This window comes from Psittacula echo (assembly GCF_963264785.1).
Source record: "Psittacula echo genome assembly, chromosome: 4".
NCBI lineage: Eukaryota > Metazoa > Chordata > Aves > Psittaciformes > Psittacidae > Psittacula > Psittacula echo.
The window spans coordinates 5,929,603-5,944,864 of record NC_137738.1 but is presented as its reverse complement, the minus strand read 5'-3'; the positions used below and the strand labels follow the sequence as shown (position 1 = coordinate 5,944,864).

Below are 15,262 nucleotides of genomic sequence, written 5' to 3'. Positions count from 1 at the left end.
ATAGTGGGTTTAACTATGATAGCCCTTCTCATGCCTTTGTGAGAAAAGAACTTTGTTTCTTTCTTTGTAACCAAGATGATTTTGGCGAATAGTCAGATGTGTTTATGCTTTTGATTTTTAAGAAATTTGTAGCGTAACAGGCTTCTTCGTCATGGTTTCCATGCTTTAGATTCAGTTTGAATCTCAGCTTTTTAGCCTTTCTTCTCCCTTGAGTCCAGGAACTGGATATATTCTTGTAAATGACTGCATTAGTATGCCAGACTTTTCCATCCTCTCTACACTTAAACAGGCATGCATATGCAGAAATGCACGCAGCCTCTCTCTCTTACATGGTTTACATTTTCCTGGTTTGGGAATGGGTTTGCTTACATGTGGTGGTGGAATGTATTGATGGCGGGAGTTTCTTGGCAAGTAGTGGCCATTGAAACATGTAGTTCACATCATTTCATACTTTCATCTCTGACAAGTGAAAGGCATTCATGTGATCTTTTGCTGTGTAACCATAGACAACTAGGAACTTCTGGACTAATGTGGCTGTTTACAGTGAAGTTGCTACTAAGCAGTTCTTGAATATTATGTTGAACTAGCAGAGAAATTGGTCAATTCTTCCATCTTGCTACTTTCAGACTCACAGGCTCTTCTGCTTTATTCACCCCTTATATACAAGGAAGAGTCTAAAGTGAATCTGTATCAGAAGGACAGAAGATCTGGAAGAAATTTTACTTTTGTACTACATTTAAGGTAAGACTGATCAGATGACAAAAAGCATGAATACCAAGGCTTGCAAAATGGTACTATTTCTGCATTCTTGGCTCCTTGCATATTGCACTATTTCTGCAGAGTATTGTGAGTATGTATTAAGTATTAAATGCTGCTGCATAATTCTCTGGAAATACACTAATGATCAGACGCATATAAGCTAGCTGCGGCTGTGTTCCTTAACTAACATAAAGTATGTTGCTAGTTTTAACTAGTGTTTACTGTGCAAAGCCGTCTTTTGGGTAGCATAGGTGTTCCTACTTCTAAAACTGGTACGCTGAGTTGCATGATATAAAATGGCATGTCTTACTAAATTAGCGGTGCCTTAGTAACTCTTTCTGGTTTACTTTTTGGTCCTGTGCTTAGCCATTTATAATTTCTCTGTGAATACAATATTATAGCTCTTGAGTACGTTTTTAGTCTATTTCTAAGTATCAGGACATAACTGGGAGTAAGCTTGCTGTGCTTTAGAAGGAGTGATAAATGCATTTCTTTCAGTAAGGCTATAGCTTCAAGCACATAAACAGTTGTCATCTGTCTGCAAGTTAGAGCACCGATGAAGTGGTAGGAGCCATTAGCATCATTTGTCAGAGTGATACCATTGCCTTCAGCTGCCATGCACAGTTTAACTAAATGTCTAATAATATTTGTTGTGTTGTTCCCACACTACTCCTGGATGGATATCACACCGGAGGGAATATTGCTAGGAGTAGGGGGATAAAACCTGTAGCAAACCAAGTGGAATTCCCGCCAGTGGGACCAGTGTTGGGGATAATGTTGACTGGGTAGCTATTCATGGTGTTCAAGGACAGAACTGAAAAAGTGGTAGAGAGGTATAGAGAGGCACATAGCTATCCCTTGCCAAGACAGTAGTTTGTGTTAAGAAGGGGAATACAAGGCCATGATATCCAGCCATAGAACAGATGGTGGAGACATTCACTGGGAGTCACTTAGAAGGACGTAGGAGATGTTTTGGGGACTGGAAAGTACAAGTAGCACTTCATGTAGGCAGCTGATTGCCTAATGCTAGCTCTTCAATTTTAGGGAGGTGGAAACCTACTGAAATTGGCACTCATGCTGAATTCAGCATCTGTTTGAAGGCTCACATCAGCAGTCTTCTCTTCATGTACCGATTTCTAATTTGTTGTGACTGTGGTTCTGTTTTTATATAGTAGGTTTTACTGAATTATCTGTGTAATCCCCAAGCTACTTTTCTTTTTAAACTGCTAAATTCATCAGATTCTTTTAGTTGTTGTTCTGCAAAAGCCTAAATACTTACGAGTGTTCCTTTGTGTGGCTCGATGTTATTTTTTTTATGGCTACCTAGTTTAATCCAGACAGTTTGTTATACCTCAGAATACATGCAGGTTAAGGTTTACATGTCATTAAGTGGCAAGGCTGAGATGCGAGCTTTGGAAGATAGAAGTAGTTTTAAAGTATCTTGACATGTTGCCTCTCTAAATGGGATGAGAGAGTAGGGTGTCTGCCCCCGTACTACAATTAACGTGGGGTTTTTATGCGTCTTTGCACTGATTTCCCATCACCATTCAGTCCAGCAAGGGCATATCTTGCAGCCAACAGCATACAGGAGCACTAACCTTTGATGGAGCTGGAGATGGTGTCTTAATCTGTGTTATCCACATTTGCCTGGAGCTGATGTCTGACCTGATGAGTAGCGTAAAATGAATGTTAAATTATTAACATGCTTGCTTCCTGGAATCCTTTTTGCTGTCAAGTCTATGTAGACCTATCATTACTGCATTGAGTGCCTGTAATGCCCTTAAGCACCCTCTCTGATTTCTTGAAACTGGCATGGTCTTCTTGCATGTTAGTTTTAACATTCTTATTGACAAAATTGCCCTTTGAATTTTTGCAGGTGTAGTTCGGCACATATTATGATACTTGTATAGTAGCAAAATTAAAAGAGTTCTTAGTCAATAGATAGATCTGAAATTGCAGCATTGAAATATATGTTGCAAATCAAGAGAGTTTAAACTGTATTGGTTTAAAGTGAGTCAGTGGTTTATTGTGAAACTAAAGTTGTAGTGCTAATTGGACAAAACCTTCGAGTATTTAAGCTTGCAAGTTGCCGAATGGCTGCTTCTTGCAAAGTACTCCTCTGTTTAGATGACAAGTGAAGCAGTTCAGATAGCCTCAATGCAGACACCTGAAAAAGATTCCATGTGTCCAGGCAACGATACTGGAGGCTGCTGCCAGAAAAAAAGGTAATGGAAATTTGCTTCACTCTGCAGTTCCTAGAGATAGTAATTTTTGTAATTAGACTTCAGACTTGTAAAGAAGAGGTTTATCTAGCCGGCAGGAAAAGTAGAGCATGCTATAAAAGTGCAGGGGGGAGTACTGTGTTCTCTGAAGTAGTCTGACAAACCATCTGTGATCTGAAACCGAACTTCATATACCACACTGTGGCTTGAATAATATGTGTCATGTGATTACAGGTGTATTGATCCTGTTAGAGTACAAGAGAATACCATTATATATCATTTAGGACCAGCTGCTTCTCTGAAGTATTTGTTTATAGCTGCCTTAAAAATGCTTTGAGATATGCCTTTCTTGAAATGAATCAAACCCAGATCAGTTCAACTGGTTTGATTTAGGAAGGTGGTAAATCTGTGTTAGCAGTAAGAGAGTGACTTTCTAAGTAAATAGACCCTCTTAAAAATTTTAAGATGTCTTTGCATTTCTGCGTGCTTATTCTTTTCATTTACACAAAGACAGTACTGTTACTGAAGTAACTTTACTAGTAGCTGGAAACAACTTCTTAACATGGAAGAAACCAAGGAAAAAAAAAAAAGATGTTCTAAAGCTGTAATTGAGGGATAAAAATAACTATGTGTTTTAACAATTCCTATTTGGAGCCTTCAGTTCCCATGTTATTTAAATTAGTTCTTTTGGAAGATTGTGTGTGTAGGCTGTTAGTTGATATAACAGATGCTTGAATTATCTCTTTCCAAGTTGCGTGTTTCGCAGTAAACATTAAAATGCCTATAGCATAGTAAGTGTTAATATTTGGCAGCTTGTAGTACTGGTGTTCTTATGCTTCTGATTTGAATGTGCTGGTGGTTTTATTATGGTGTTGAACGACCGTTTTTTTGCATTCAATTTAACTCTTTTTGTGTATAAACCTAGCAAGTGGTAATATGGCTAAAAAAAAGCCACAAATAGATCCAAGTAGTTAAATAGTGCAGCATAGAAATTGTGCTTCCAGTAACTGCACATCAGCTGTGTCCAGTTTTCTTTTTAATCATCTGTGATGGCTCAGGTTAGTTAATTTGTACCTGAAGGCTTACCCTTAGAAAGTGGAGGAAGAATAAGACTTGCAAAGAGGTGAAGTCCTTCACCTAATCATCAGTATCATATAAAGAAATAAAAAAATGTTCTTGCTATCCCTTATAAATCTGATAAAACTTGATTTGTCATTGTCAAACATATCAACATTAGGGAATTCTGCCTATATTTTCTGAACCTGGTGCTAACTGAACCACTGTGATTTTGATCTTTTTGCTCATTTTTCACTCCATTTTGCAGAGTTTAAATTCCTTCTGAATTTTGGATATACTTGTGGTCCTGCTTATGTTTGTGTGGTTTATGCATGTAGGATGGGGAAAAACGTTATTAGCTGGCATGTGTATTGTAATGGCTTCATTCTGCTGACAAAATGTGATGCTGTTGTGCCTTTAAGAATCCATTTTGGGATATTTGCTCAAAATACAGGGTTGGTTCAGAAAGATATGTTCTAGAAATCATGTTTGAGCTTTCTTCTGTACAGAGAAGCACAAATACAGGATGTGATATCGAGGATAAAATAAATTGTTACTGGCTTTGATAGTGGTAGCAAGACTTGATTTAAAAGCTGACTTGTTCTAAATGCATGGTGAGCCACTAGATGCTAGGATGAGATTCTTTACCCAGATAAAAAATTAACTTTTGGGAGCTCCAGCTCTTGGCTGGCTTAAAAATCACTGAACACTGTTTAGAGAAGAGTTATCAAGATGGCCTTCACAGAATCTGTTCTTCACTTGTGTAAGCATTTCCTGTGAAAGACTTAGTGATATTAATCCTTTGAAAACTGTCAGACTTCCTGCTTATATCCTACAGCTGGAGCATCTTAAAATTTTGGAGAAAATTGCCAGTAGACAATTATGTCAGGTTTCTTACCTCTTTATCCTGTAATGTTCTGAAGTCTGTAACAATGGAGTTTCTTTATTATCCAAATGCACATGCTTGCTACAAAACCAGATCCGAAATCTCTTGCTTTCTCTGATTTTCCTAAGAAGTGGTTCTGTAGGAGTGTTTTATGGTATTACACTTAAAATGTTTTCTTGAAAGCCTTAGCTGGAAAAGACTAAGCTTTATTTGGAAGATGACTCCTGAATTTGAATAATACTATGGTTTGGTAGCACCTTGTTCTTCTTCTGGGGAAAGGGTTGACAAACTCTGGATGCTTTTTAGTACTGCTATAGTAGATAGAGTGGATGAGACACCTCACTTCTGTGGGGTACATGCCATTTAGGCCCAGAGCACTTCTGAATAGATGTGCCCTGTAATACTGTCAGATGGCAGATGTGGTGGATTCTTTCTCAGAACATTTCACCAGTGCTCAGGCTGTGGTTTCTGATTGTTTTAAGCAGATGGATATTTACAAAATCTAAGTAATGTACCTGGAGTGACTATTTTTTAACAATGATTTGAAGGCCAGATGTTCACAAAGGCAACAAATGGACAGATGGTTTCAAATTGACTCATTAACTATTGCTACCTAGGTATTCTAGCTTGTAAGATGGTAATAAATTTACCTCATGGGGAAACACCATAGGAATGTGCTCAAAAGAGTGCACTTCAGTACACTCTTACATGTCTGAGCTGCAATTCTGAATCTCCATCAAGAAGATGGATGTTTGCATACTCTGCCCCTAGCATTAAGAAAAAAAGAAACACAAACCCGTGGAGAGTATGAATGCATCTTCCTCAATCTGTAACTCCTGGATTGCATGGAAGGCATAAAGCATGTCTAGAACTTTACTTACAGCTATAATGTAATAATATAATGTAGAGAGTAATATGTATAATAGGAGCTAGTTAGAGACTTTTGTAAGCTCTTCTCTAGAAAGTCCTAGCAGCCCCAAGAAACATCTTAGTTCAAAGTAGAAGTCCTCTGCTTACAGTCCTTCTTTGTGGTTTTAATTGAGATTTTTCTGCAAAAACCCACTAACATAAATGAACCATATTTTAACTCTTGAAGATAGTCTCTTCTCCTTAGTTCAGCTAAAGACCAGGTAACTGAAAATCTGAGGTTTTGTACTTGGATATTTTTACTGAAGCATGTTAGATGGCTTTTCTCTTCAGCGTTCCTGAAACTGGATATTTGAAAAGCCATCCAGCATAACTGATGGAGAGAAGATTCCATATTTCTGTGCTTGGTTATGTTAAGCATTACTCTGATCTGTTGCAGGAGAACAGAGGAGTAAGTGCTTGCCATTGATCTCCCAGTAGGCAAATGTATATTGCATACGTGCATTCTGATTTCTAGTAAAGCTGGCTTTTGGTATTCCTTCATCTTCTGCTCGTATAATTCAATAGAGTTTGAGTTACTCATCAGCTTCATGAGCAGTCTCTGCTTCAGGCATTCACTTGTACCAGCATAACTATCTTTGTCTGTTGCTCAGCCACATAGCGTGGAAACAGGAATGAGCTGCTGCGAACAAATATTGCTTAAGCTATCAGTGTTGCCAAGACATCTGCATAGGCATAATGTGAATTTACTGATCTAAAGCTTACCTAAAAGAGAATTACAGAGAATTTAGGAATTCGAGGTGCCTTACAAATATATATTAAATACAGGTCTGCAGGAAAAAGTTTGGAATAGCCTTTTGTAAGATGTATCGGAAGGCAGCTTTCCAATGCTGTAGTTCAAGCCCACCATTTGTGAGGTGATACTTAAAAGTGTAGACCTAATTAGAATGCTAAGCCCGTAGTATTATCAGGCTTTTAGACAAGTGTAAAATACTAGTCTAATAGTGTGTTTCTGTTGGCAATTCAGTCTTGAATAGTTCAAATGGCTAACTGGCAATAAAAGTTAGAACTGCAGACTTGAAACTGCTGAACCAAATTTTCACTAGAACCCCAAGTAAATTTATTTCTAGGCAACATTTAGCTTTTTAAGAAGCTCTGGGTGTTACTTCTGAAATGCAGAGGCAAGATACCATTCCACTTCTTCAAAAAGCTACAACTGCTTCAAAAAGGATTACACACTTCAAAATTACTGAGTTCTTAGTTTAACTTTTGCTTATTCTCCTTTCTTTAACTGTTGTAATAATTAACATGTTAATGCAGCTTCCACATTTGAAGGGGGGAGATGGGATGGGACAGTGCAAAAAACCCACAGCCACAAAAACACAAACGAGTGCTTTGCCCAGTCTTGGCTGATTCACAATGTTTTTGTATAGAACCAAGTACCACTTAGCAGATGCAGAGAGAATTCATTATCCTTTTATTACAAAGGATGAACAACTTTCTCTTCAGGGTGAAAGTTACACATTGCCTTAAGTAATTACACATAAATTAACTCCTGTTTTAGTTCAGGCTTTGTCATATATGTAGACTAAGGGAGAGCTACTGCATGAACTTGAAGCACAACTGGTGCACTCCCTTGGTGTGTGCTCTGACGTTCCTGGAAAAAATCAGGTAACCTAATGAATTCCTCTTTGAGGAGAGAGATGTTATCTTACATTTACTGTACGCTAGAAACATGCAATTGGGAGATGCAATATATAGCTAACCTGTGGTAAGCTTACACTAGTGCTCTTTTCCTTCTCCTTCCTAGTATCTTTACTTCTGCAAAATCTTTCACTATCTTCTGTGTGAACCAGTTTACAGTGCTAGGGGATGATACCGGCAGTGGTGATATTGTGGTGTCATGAGGTCGGTTATGACACATTAGATTATAGCTCTTTCTACTGATATTCAGGGAGAGGATTGGTTGGCTTGTTTACTTGTTTTAAAGCAGCAGTGATTTGGTTATCTGTAAAAGGCCAGAGTCATAGCTGTCTGTGGAGCAGAATAAAGCCAGTTTTTCCGGTGCTTCTCTGACAAGAGCCCAGAAACTTGCAAAGGGCTGGATGTAGTGGGTTTGTGTGTTTTAAGCATTAGGATTCAGCTTGAGGGTCATTAGTGTTTTGCTACTGGGGTGTATGTATTTTATCATTAGGAAGACCAGCATTTGGTGCCTACCCTTGTGTAAAATAGCATGTTCTTCAAATTACTCAAGACTGCATAATTTTTTTCTTCTTCGTTTGCTTACTTTTGAATACTGGGTTTAGTTCTTCAGCAGTGATTTATGATGGTTTTGGCTGCATAGTCTTTACCTTCTGAGAAAATACTGTAAACATGGTGAAATTCAAATTCTCTATTAGCCAAGGAATATTTAAGTTGTGCTTAATTAAAAACTGTTCTACTGTAGGGTATTAGTTTCTTAATAGCAAAAACTGTAGAAGTTTACTGAACTAAGTCCTACTCAGATATTAAGCGTTTACATACTCTAAAGATCTAGGGAGCTGAAATTAAATACTTAATACGTCTTGTTATTTTGTTAAGCCTCTAATAGGAAGCATTCAGCTTTATTCTTGGGATGTAATTTATGATGAGCAATCTGGGTAACACCTTTTCATTGGTGTATGTGAGCATTTTCTGTACACAAGTCATTGGGAGCTGGAAACAACAGCTTGTTATCCCAAAGCTGTATCAAGAATCTAAGTGTCTTTTAATATGGAAAAAAGAATTGTGCAGCTTATTTGGAGAAGCAGGAGTCACTACTGTGTAGAAGTAGGTAAGGAATAGTGTCTCCTCTTCATGCAATGTTCAATCATGGAGTTCATATCTTAAGATATTATTGTGTTTTAGGACACTGCATATAATACTTCTCACTTCTGATAATTAAGGTGTATATAGGAGCATATTCTGGAGTAAGATGCTATTAAACCAAAATACATGTGAAGCTGCCCTACTGTAAGCTACCTAAGGTTAAAAATCACCTGTGTCTAATGAATGCTCTCACATCCTCTGCAGAGTAAGAGAATTTGGGAGAGGTCAAGCCTCTTGCTTCTGGGAAGCATAATACTTGTCTTCCGGTCTGCTTTTGTTAGTCAGCCACTTCTGACACTACTCTAGTAGCCTTTAAAACTGAGGCTTTTGAGCACTTCATCCTGCAAGCCCCCTGTACCCTCCTAATTAAGGGGATCTTCCAAAGGTGGGAGGAAGTTCTTGAAGGGAGTTGTGTTCTGTGTTAGTGCCCTTATCACTGCTGTAGTTAAGAAGAGGGAATTAGGCTATTTTGTGCAACTCTGTGAATCTGTACTGCTTGTGTTTTGTTGTGTTGGGGTGTTCCCCCCCCCCCCCCAAAGTTCTTGGATGTGGAAACAACTCTTCTTTTACTGGAACATTTTACCTTTTGGGGGAGGGCTTTTGCCAAGTAGTCCAATACAATGATTTAAGGTACTTGCTGTCTAGTTCTTTCAAAGTACTTTTCCAGAGTTCATTAATGATTTAGTGCTAGTTAAGGTGTAATTTCACAATGCTCTGGGCAAATCTGAATCAGCAGCAGCTGCTGGGTCTACATTTCTGTCATTGGCACTTGACTGCATTTCCTGAGCTGGTTCAGAGAGCTCAAGTGGCAGAAAGTAATTTACCTTTTCTGGCTTAGTTTGATTCCTTGAATCATCCATTCTGTTGTGGTGCCTGAGAAGACAGAATGTTGGGGAAAATACAGGGCTTGAAGCATTACAGGCATAAAACTAACTAAACTTCTACAATTCTTCAAACAAAGTATTCCTCTTGAGGAATTTCTTGTTTGTAACACTTTTTTGGTAGCTGAAAATGGCATACCGTTATGAAGTGTTCTCATAGCTCCTTTCTTCAATCAACAGGCTTAAGGTCAAGGTCTGTAGTACATCTCCCTTTATCACTCATTCAGTTCATCAAAGTCCTGTAATCAGTTGAAAATCATCAGTGTTACAGTAAGGCTTATATTTTCTTCATGCCCCAGACAAAGCTGGCTGTTACAGAGTTCTTCCTGTGACAGTTCCTTTCACCAGTGTACTGTAATGGCAACTTGTGTAAGGTGCAGCAGTTTATAAGATTAAATACATAGTCCCTGACCCCTGAAGGAATTTGGACATTTGCATCCTGTTCAAAATAATGGGTAGATGCTTAGGTGGATACACACATTTAAGTTGTTAGTTATCTGCTGCTTTTGCATTTTAAGCTGAATTATGGTTAATTCTATAAAAGCTTCCTTGAAAGAAACAGTGATTCTTATTTCAGAAGAGCTGAGGTACTTTTGCAACTGAAGCTTATTGCTTTTGTTTTAAACTCTTGTGCTTTTTTATCTAAGTAAGCACAATAAAGACCTTACAAATTATACATGCTTCATTTGATGGGTTTAAGTCTTGTCAAGTACTCAAGGGATACTCTGTCCTTGGAGCAGGGGAATAAAATTAAGCAAATAGCATGAGCAGGCATGCAAAAGCTGCTCCTTCTGATACTGAATTGAAGGACTTGAATACTGGGTAATATGCTTGACGACTTTTTAAGTGCTAGTCTGTGCTGGTGAAGGAAATAAGGAAAAAAATTGAATCTTTGTTAGCATTAATCTTTAATATGATGTTTAGAGAGTGTACTGGAAGGTCTTTTGACATCCAGGCATGGCTTTAGTTCAAGCACTTCTGTTTAGGAAAAAGTTGTATTCATGAAAAAATTCATTTACAAATCTGTTGTAAACCATCTGGAGTAGCTAACTACTTTCCTTGTTTCTTTTAGGAAATACCCAAATAAAGCAGATGCTGTGTCCTGTATGGTTATCTCAAGGTTTTGCAAGTCATTCTGTTACGTGCTTCTTGGCAGCAGGAATGTAAACTAATTCTTTGAGCACGGAACTAGAACCTTGACAAAGTTGCAATTACAGGTAAGAACAAATTCTGTCGCTTGGAAATTTATAGGAAAGGTATACTTGCTTTTACCTTAACTGTGTTTTAACTTGCAGTTTGTAATTGACCAAGAATTTAACAGAAATTTCAGAATAGACTGGATAAAAGGATGTGGTCTTCTTTAAAAGCACTTGAGTTTTGCTTCATCTGATTTTTATTAGGGAAGAGTTTTAACTTAAAGTACAGCTTTTCTCTGCTCTGGTACAAAGCTCTTTCCACAATTAGAAAGAAATGTAATCTTTCAAAACCTAAATATATGCTGACCCAGAGTTTGAGCAAGATATATTCTTACACAAAGGACTGTACGGTGTCAGTCTGTAAAAGTCATGAAGTGTTTTGCCGCTGTGTGTTGAGGTCAGCTTACTGTCTGCAGGTGGCTTTTTCTGCTCAAGGTCTGTATTTCCTTAAACGCACTAATATCAGCAGTCCTGCTAAAGTTACCTTTTTTAACTTTGCTGTAGAAAATCTCTAAATTCTTGTTACAAATTCACTGGAGTTTCAACTCTTGAATCACCTTTTCAGGGGTAAAGGTTGATGTCCTCTTCCAGGTCAGTGAAAATGTTTTGGCTGCTTGTTTTCTATCATAACTTTATCTGCCAATGATGGAGATAACTCTTGTCTCACTACTCAATCACTGTATTCTAAACTTGCGAGTAGGGCACTACAAACCTATATTTAAAACAAAACAAAACAAAAAAGCCAAAACAAAGCCAAACCACCACAAATACCTGTCACTGAGATTGTGTATTTTGGTTTGTATATTTCTGAATAATTTATTTATGCTTTTAAACAGGAAGTATGTGTTTTGAAGACTATCCGTGAAATAGCTTTATTGCATATGCTGAATCTGCAGAATTATGATCAAGTTAAGGCCTTTCAGTCTTGATTTCACATTTTGGTGTCTTTGTCAAGAAAAGTTGCTTGCCTTAGGCTGCACTTTTTTTTTTTCCTTAGTGGTAGGACAGGAGTCTGTACTGTTGATACCATGCAGGGTAATATGTCTTACTCTGAAGTTGGATGATGCATGGGTCAGTCACAGGAGAATCAGACAGTGCTGAGGAGATGACTTTGTTTTGCTGATAGAATGAAAGAAGGGTTCAAATGTGGTTTGGGGGTTTTGGTTGGGTTTTTTGTTGTTGCTTGGGGTTTGGGTTTTTTTTTTTTATTGTCACTGTTTTGATTGAATGCTTGTACTAAATTTGCAGTGATGTAACAGGTTGAAAAAAGGCACAACTCTTGTATTGTCATAGACTAATTTATCTTGGAATGGACCTCTAGCACTCATTTAGCCCAACCCTGTGCTGGACTTCCTCAGATTTTTGTGTAAATCAACAAGTCACTGCTCAATTATGTAAATAAATGGCTTGGTGTTTTACTGTGGTTCTATAGACCTGCTTATTCTGGTCTTTCAGACTTGTTTAGGAGCAATTTATTGATGATATGAATTGGTGATTCATTGCTACCCTATTCTCACACAAATGTGTGTGAAGCTTTTAGTAAACAAACATTAAAAAAGGTAGAAGTTGTCTTAAATGCCTAAATCTAGAATAAGGGATGACTCATTTTTAGTGACATACTGCTTTATGCTAATGAGTAAAATAAATCTTCAATGTTAATACCAGTAGTGTATTGACTAAACATTGGTTCTCTTTCTTCGAAGTTTTAGGTGCTATTTGTTTAAAAATTCTGGCTGGTGGTGTTTGGCTTAATGATTGAAAAGGAGCAAACTAAATTGAAACTCAAATTAGTTGGTCTCCTGTTGAATTTAGAGAACAAAAAAAAAAGATTCAAATAATTCTGCATAGAAATAACTATAAACTTTACTATGGAAGAATCACTTTTATACTAGGCCAATGCTTTGTAGTATTCAGGTGCCACATGTGTATCTGTTTTGAATAGCCTAGTGAAGAAGTAAGAGCATGCTTATTGGCTACAGGAAGTACAAATGGATATGGGGAAACAAAAGGAAATTCAGTTAATATCATGCGATGTAAACCTTATCATAGTGTGGTCAGTAGGGACAAACAAGCCACAGTACTATGTGAAGTTCAGTTCTGCGGCTTACGTAAAGGTGAAGCTGCATGATAAAGGCATGGTGACTGTAAAAATGCATCAACCTGATCACTGATGGCTTTGTACTATATGCTGTGATTGCAAAACTACTTTCGGAGTCCACTTTAAGGTGCTTTGTGAAGCTCATCTTGAATATCTGAAGTATGATCTCTAACTTTGTACTTACCAAACTGCATTCCAAAAAAATAAGAAGGTTCAGCACAGAAGTGTGCAACTCATCCATGAGATGGTTGCCATGTAAGTTGCTCATGAAGATCTGCAACATAGCTTCATCCATGCTTAAATAACGTGCAAGAAAGCAGAATATAAAATGAACCTCTGAAAAGACCGGTGTGTATGTTGTTGTGGTGTTAAAAACATAGCAAAAAAGGTATAGCTCCTAACCTAGTTTCTAGTGCTCTTTGCTATTCCCACCCCCCAACCCCACCCAGCTTCAAAATACTAAAGCTAACTTGGTACCTCTTCAGTGAATCAGTTCAAAGAGTAAGGGCAAAAATGTCTCAGCCAGCAGTTCCAAAAGAAAAGGAATTGCTTGCACAGTGTAGTAGTGAGTAGCTGAGGCTGAGCAGAAGCGATAATGTATTCAGATATTGTTGCTGACATTGAAAATAGATATGAATCCAGTGTTAAATTACGCCTGTGGTTGGTTTGTACCTCCAGACCAGTTTGAAGCAGCTGAAGCATGTTCTGAAATCTTTTTCACCATTTTAACTTGCTGGTTTAAAAGTAGTGTGGTGAGGGAAATGTTTTGTGTTTTGTTTTTTATTTGTAACTGTTCTAAGAATAGAGATGCAGAGATAAAAGTCAAGGTTACAGCTGTAGCTCCTGGCGTCTAGTCTACCTAGTGATGGGGATAACTCATAAATTTTTGTTTAATTCCTGCTTTAAAAGCCTATTGGGCTTTTTTCATGTCATCCTGGCAGGAAAAGTTTCTGATAGTAGGCTCTGTATTAAAGGTTTATATTGTTATTTAATTTCTTTGTGTCAGTATCTTTGGTCAGCTGAGATCTTGCCTAATAGTAACTCCCATGGCCACAGATTATTTACAAATAAACCAACCTTTCAAAACTAATAAACCCCAGAGGGAGTGGACATGAATAGTAATCACTGTCTCATCATTTATCTTATTCTTAGATTCTGTTAACTGCTGCTTGACTGTGCCAGTACTTGTGGCTACATAGTTAGAGTAGCTGTTGAAGCCAAGATTCAAATAGAGCTTGTGCTCAAAAATTCAGTAAGTGTTTGCCTAATGTAAATTATGTAGTGCCAGTATTTTTAAGATCAGTAAATCAAAAGCAGTCCCAAGTTTTGAGATCAATAGTGAAGATCTTTAAAGCTGGTTTCAGTCATCAACTGAACTTGTATTTAGTCTATATATATATATAGTATAAATAGCGTAATATAAGTATGGCGATAGTACAATGACAGTATATTGTAAATAAAAGATTAGTAAAAGATTGCTTACATTATTATGTCACTGTTTCTTGTGTAAGTCGACTGGTATATGGAATCATTAGGAATGTCAAACTATCTACAGTGTGTATAGATGCATTTAATGTGTGGAGTGTGTGTATGCATATATGTACACATGAGAGAGTGCAAAATAGAGTCAGACAGGAGCTTTCTACCAAGTTTTAGTTTGACTTTTAATTTTTTTTTTACTTAAACCGAAGAATTTATTTCTTCCTGCACTTTCAATAAGCTTGGAAATTGCTTGTCACAGATATTTTGAGTATTTATTCATCATTTACATCTTTAATATCTAGTGCAGTGTTTTCTCTTCTGAAACGTCATTCTTTTTTTATAGCAGGAGCACATGTGTTTTGTAACAGGAAACTCTGGCGCTGTTTCTTTTCCATAGCACTGACTTATTAAAAATGACTGGCCCGTTGAGTGAATCCTTCTGAGGAAGAGACATTTTACAGTACACTTTTATGACCTAAGCCCAAAAGATTGATGTTGGACCATTCTCATTATATGAAAAGATACGATATTGCCTTTGGGACTGTTGGCCATCAAGGTATTAGTCTAGTTTTGATGTTCTCTTTGAAACTGACATGTGATCTGAAAATTATTTTATAGTATCTAAAAAAACTTTGATTATGGCTTGTAGACCTTTATAATCTAATTACATTTTGGCTGCTGTTGTGGTTTAACCCCAGCCAGTAGCTAAGCACCACCCAGCTGCTCGCTCACTCACCCCACCCCCAGTGGGATGGGGGAGAGAATCAGAGGAGTAAAAGTGAGAAAAGTCAGGGGCTGAAATAAAGATTGTTTAATGGGACAGAAAGGGAAGGCATAATTACAATGTTAAATATTAGTTTATGATAATAAAATAATTAGAATATAGAGAAGTGATACACAGTGCAATTGCTCACCACTTGTTGACCGATGCCCAGCCAGTTCCCAAGCAGCAGCCCCCGGCCAGCTTT

General features: G+C 37.5%; 1 protein-coding gene across 5 annotated transcripts in view; it reads left to right on the top strand.

Annotated features, from left to right (window-relative positions):
* The window catches only part of PPM1B (protein phosphatase, Mg2+/Mn2+ dependent 1B), a 64,618-nt gene that overhangs the window by 15,626 nt on the left and 33,730 nt on the right, over positions 1-15,262 (top strand). For 2 of the 5 annotated variants that reach the window (XM_080616873.1, XM_080616869.1), the window contains exon 2: positions 10,591-10,735. The exons of 1 other annotated variant lie outside the window; for it this stretch is intronic. The gene's annotated coding sequence lies outside the window, so the exon portion shown is untranslated. Of the gene's footprint in view, positions 1-626; positions 742-10,590; positions 10,736-14,726; positions 14,851-15,262 lie in introns of those variants that run through there. 2 more of the 5 variants (XM_080616870.1, XM_080616872.1) reach the window with 2 other exon arrangements.